Here is a 5705-nt window from a genome sequence, read left to right on the forward strand (position 1 = left end):
CACAGGGGAATGGACAACGCTGCAGGAGGCTCTGTCACAGCTCCTCAGGGACCTGGTGCAGCGCCTTCGCTGGTAATAGAGGTCAGTTGCCCCAACCGTTTGGAGTCTTTCCATCACAGGCACCTGTGGGACAGGCTGCTCAAACATGATCTCAAAAGGCAAAAAACCATCTCAGTACAGTGTGCACCAGCATAGGAGGGCCACGGGCAATATAGAGATCCAAGTCACACCTGTCCCTTGGCATATCTTTATCAAAGTGGACATGCAGGAGTAACTTTGTCTCTCTACCTTCCCAGTGCTCGAGGGCCTGTGAGCTATGTGGAGATTTATTTTTACCTCTAGAGCTGAGGCCAGCACCAGGACTGCTTTACCTATGCATTGAAGCCCATTAGCTAAGCTGATGGCCAGGGCAAGTCCATACCAGGGGATGATTAACTCCAGGAAAACCTTTTTTACCTCCCTCAAAGCTTTAGACCCAGTTGGATGGTCTCCACCACCCTGAGTAGTTGTAAATCAGGGCAAGCAGGTTCATCCAACTTGCAGTTGTTGGCTGGACCTCAGTGAAGTTGACCTCAACATCTTTACAGCAGTGGTTCTGGGCCTGCTGATGCCAGCTGCAGTGTTGTTGCAGGTGCAAAGTTTGCATCTCTTGGTCACAGAGGAGCCCTATGTCCAAAGTCTGGGGAATTGAAACACCAGTGAAGCAACTCTGCCGTAGCAGGCCTTTTTTCCTTTTTCCAAATGAGTGCAGGTACATAGATCCCATATCACAAAATTTTCCAAAGACTCAGGAAGCAACACAATTGCTCCTGGCAGCATGTATCTTCCAGTTTTATTAGTTTTTCCCTCTAACTCAGCCTGTTTTTCCTTGCTGTCCAAATAGGAAGGTCTTTTTGGATAGGGCATCACAGATGCTTTCTCAGGGACAGGGGTCCACACATTGGCAAGCTATAATGTTCCTAAGTTCACAGTGCGATTGTCTTGGTCCTCTAAGGAACTCTTGCTCTGGTGGCTGGGGTACTGCAGGATGGCCTCCCTTTCAAGCAGCCAAATTATCTGTAGAAACAATAACATCTCTTTTGAGTCTTTCCTACAAATATTTTTACCTGTTGCCAGGAGCCCTATTTCACTGTGTATGGCCTGATTCACATGGTGGGTGCTAAATGCATAGCAAGAGTCTGTACACGTTGACTCATTGGTCTTCTCCCGATTCTAAAACCCATGTGGTTGCTATCAGCATGGCTTTCTGAGCTGACGTTGCAGGTGAAACTGGTTTTGATTGGACAGTTTAATCTATCACTACATCAGCCATGCCCAACTTCTGAATCATTTTTTACCACCCTGTTGTCATCTGAAAACAGTCAGATCTGGGTCCTGGTCTGGTGTCGTTGGAGGTTCTGGCACACTAAGTAGACCATCTGGGTTGATCTGATGCACCATGTCATGTTGGAGTGGCTCCAAGGATGTGGGCAGCAATCAGGCAAGAGTGAGAGCCTGAACGCTTTTATGATTAATCTAGAAACCTCAAGAAAGGCCCATTGGCATTGGGCCAGCCAGGCTCTCTGTAGCCATGTGCCATCAGGATCCCAAAGTACTACTTCAGCTGCATTTTGGGTGTATACCTGAACAGTCTCTCCCAAAGTCAGATTGTCAGTCTCTTTTACCAGGATGACAGTGGCAGCCACGCCCATAGGCAGGGAGCCCAACATGCTGCTACTGAGTCCAACTTCTTGGACAGGTATGTCTCAAGACAATGCTAAGGTCTCAGAGTCTGGAGTAGGATCTTCTGGGCTATGTCCTCCTTTGCCTGTCTGAGAGGGCCAAAGCCAGTGCACCTACCAACTCACTTTTCAAGATGCATGAAGAGACAGTAGGCTTAACTAAAAGGAACCAAATCTTTGGGCAAGGCTTTAAAACACAACTGACTTACTTATGAATACTTTTACTTTAGTAGATAAATCACACTTTTTGAACTTTGATTATTTTAACTGTTTGGGTCAACTCAACTTCTACATATTGAAATTTGTCTCAAGAAAAGTGGCTAAAACTTCTTTTGTACTAAACACTTGGGTCACCAATGATTTTTATGATGTAGAAAAGATGTTTAAGTAATTCCAAAGAAAATACTGTTTTTCATATACAATAGTCTACCAAACAGAACCTCAGTCTGGGCAGTTATCTGACTTGTGACAAATTCTAAGGAACTATAAACACACATGTTAACACAGGCACACATTCTTTTCAGTTACACATGTAAGAATAGAGGTGACCTGCACAAGATTGTGTAACCAAGAAAATTTGGAGGCTAAGTATACTAAAGGCTCAGTGATCTTGTAAGGTCTCAAGGCCCAATTTCTCTCGAGAGCGTGGGCGCAAGATCATCTCTTTAGCATTTCTAACTCTAAAGTGAGGTGAAAGCCTCTCTACGTTTGATTATAACATTTTTGAGTAAGTTAATCCTGTGCCATTGCTTATGGAAATGATATGTACTTCTTGGCTGTCAGAGGTTGAGCATATTTTTCAAATAAAATATTTACTTCATGTTTATTTTCCACTTCACTGCTCTGGGCAGAATTGTTACTTGTTTCTTGTGCAAGAAATAAAGACCTTTTGTGCTTGGGCAATAGAGGGTGGGTTTGGGATTTTCAATTATGCAGGTCACAAAGCAAAAGGAACATAAACCATTCCTTATCATGTCTCTCTTTATTTATCAGCTGCTCCCACCTGGCAGAAAGGAAGGGGGTACCCAGAACCTGCAGACATTGAATCCTCTGAGGTGGAGTCTGGCTCTGTCTCTGATGATGGCTGCCACCGAGCCTGGCTAGTCATCAGATATGGTAGTGGATCAGCAAGCAGTAGGCACATGGACAAGGGACTCATCCTCCTTTTGTGAAGAGAGGACTTCTTGTCATGGCTTTCACAATGGTCTTTTCCCTTTAAAAGGACTGACATGCACACATTTGGAACCAAGTGGGAAGGGCTCTGATTGCAGACAACCAAGAATCATAAGTAATATAAAGAAGCAGGTCATGGGGGGCTGGTCTCACATATAACCCCATTCAAGATTTGCATAGCTGCCTGACAGCCTATAGTCCATTCAGCTGGCTATCCAGCGTGAGAAAATAGCCATCCCAGCTTCCTCAATGCTCTTGCATCCTTGGATTCATTTTCACCACATGATCATTTTTGAATCTTTCAGATTTCTTAATCAGACCTTTTAATACAGTGGGCTTAGATGGTTTGGCTCCCATATTGCATTCTGAACTGAACTGTAGATCAAATATCTCTCACCTCTGCTCTCCCAAGACCGGCTCACGTGAAATCCAGCCAGAAGTCTCAAACTCAGCAGACTGAAGACAGCCACAATGCTGGAATGCCTTTTGCCAGTTGGTCTTTGGTAGGGTCTCCAGTCCCATCAGCAGTGAAGAAATATCCAGCAGGGCAGTTAGGAGTCCAATACTCATGACCAACAAAGAGTGAACACCCATCTGTTGTTGCCCTGGAATCTCCAGGGTCAAGGCCTTGGACTTGGACTGTAACTTATGTCCTTGGTTTTCCTTGTTATTGGTATTTATGATTAGACTTATTCCACAGACACAACAGGTTCTCCACCTTAGTTATGGAAGACAGTGGAACATCTTTGCCTCTGTAATCACAAAAGAAAATTCTTTAGGGCATTTTTACCTCTGAATATTTATTAGTTTTCTTCCCATGGGTTCAGTCTATAACCTTGTTTAGTTTATATGTGTTTTCTTGCATTTACTTGATTGACAATATTTTGTCTTATGGCTCAGTGAGTTTCTGTAAGTTTTTTTTATATCTTCTATGGAAAATTCACAGACTTTCTTTCTTCCAGATCACCTACAGGAGCTCTGTTTTATTTCTTTGGTACTTCTTTTGCTGATTTTTTGTGTTCCTTTAAGCCACAAATCAATAACAGGAGGAATTTGGGATACTCACAAATACTAGGAAATTTTAAAAATATGTTCCTTGACACAGAAAATTTCAAGGAAGATTATAAAGGGAAATTTCAAAATATCTCTGAATCAATAAAAATGAAAGTCGGGCACATCAAAATAAAGGATGCAGCAAAGGCAATCTACACTAGAATTTTATAACACTAATATGTAAAAAGAAATATCTCAAGCAAATTAACATGCATCTCAACTAGAAAGATGAAATAAACTAAGTCCAAAGGTAAAAGATATGAGAAAAATAGAAAGATTAAGCCATAAATCAGTTAAATAAAGAACATGAATACAATACAAAAAAAGCAAAAAAAGTTTTTTGCAAACAGAAGCAAAATTCATGGAACTTTTACCCAAGATGATTGTCAAAAATAGAAAAAAAATGAAATAATCAAGTCAGAAATGAGAGAGAGGACATTGCCATGGAAAGAACAGATATACAAAGAATATAATACTCTGCACAATTATGCTCCAGCACATTTGTGAATTTATAAGGAAGGAATGGGTATATTCCTACAAATGTATACTCAGCAGAGATTCAGCTGAAGAAGAAATGGAAGATCTGAACAGAAAAACAATGAGTGACGAGACTGCGTCAGCTTCACGAATATCCCATTAAACAAAAGTACAAGGCCAGGTAGATTCAAGGAACAGCACTATCAAATATCTAACAAAATGCTATCAAGGCTACTCAACCAATTCTCAACTTAAGAAATATAAACAACTGTGTCACATAATCCAAGAGATAGATTTTTTTGTAAAAGTCATTGTATCCAAAAGCTAATATTCAATTATGTTGAAGGGAAAAACTTTGACTATTTTAAAAATAATTAATTAAAAAACAATCAATGATTGGAACTGAATATTGTTAATAGATATTTCAATGGGTAGGCACAGAGTTTATAAACGGAAACCAAACTTCAAGAATACTTCAAGGGATCAACAACTGGAATCTTATCTTATTGAGAAGCTATTATATATGAAAAGATATCACCAACAGAGTGAAAAGAAAACTTGCAAATTGGGAAACAAGCTTAACAAATAATCACTTACACAGAGGACTGCTATCTAGAATATCACAGAACTAAAAAATGCAGACCCCCAAGATTCAAAGACTCAATCTAGAAATAGGCATCTGAGATAAATACACACTTCTCAGAGAAAGAAATACAAATGACAAATACATAAAAAAAGTTCCACACCCTTAGAAAATGGAGAAATGCAAATTAAAACAACATTGAGACACCATTTCAATGGTACCTCAATGACAATTTGTCATAGCTAAATCTTGGAAACAACCAAAATGCTTGTCACCTAAGGAATGCATAAAAAGATGTGATTTTTTATACAATGCAGTATTAGTTCTAATTGTATAATGGCTATCATAAAGAAATCAACTAATATCAAATGTTGGAAAGGCTGTGGGAAAAAAAAACATATTCTTCTCCACTGTTTGTAGGAAGGAGAACTGGTACAATCACTAGGGAAATCAGTGTTGAGACGCCTCAAAAAAACCAGGATTTTAAATTACATGCAACCCCCATATTTCTCCTTCTAGGTATTTTTCCAAAAGAACTGCAAACATCATACAACAGTGATATATGTGGGCCCATATTTATAGCAGCACAATTTGTCATAGTTTAATGTTGGAAACAACCAAAATGCCCATCACCTAAAGAATGCTTAAAAAAAGATGTGATTGGGCTGGCGAGATGGCTCAGTGGTCTAAAGCACCTA

At 40.1% G+C, this 5705-nt stretch overlaps 1 pseudogene; it reads left to right on the forward strand.

The window, feature by feature from the left end:
- Positions 1-1668: 1668 nt before the first annotated feature.
- LOC101568213 overlaps positions 1669-5705 on the forward strand; it is a 13473-nt pseudogene continuing 9436 nt past the window's right edge.

Source organism: Octodon degus, unplaced genomic scaffold (genome assembly GCF_000260255.1).
Source record: "Octodon degus isolate 3935 unplaced genomic scaffold, OctDeg1.0 scaffold00129, whole genome shotgun sequence".
NCBI classification, from domain to species: Eukaryota; Metazoa; Chordata; class Mammalia; order Rodentia; family Octodontidae; genus Octodon; species Octodon degus.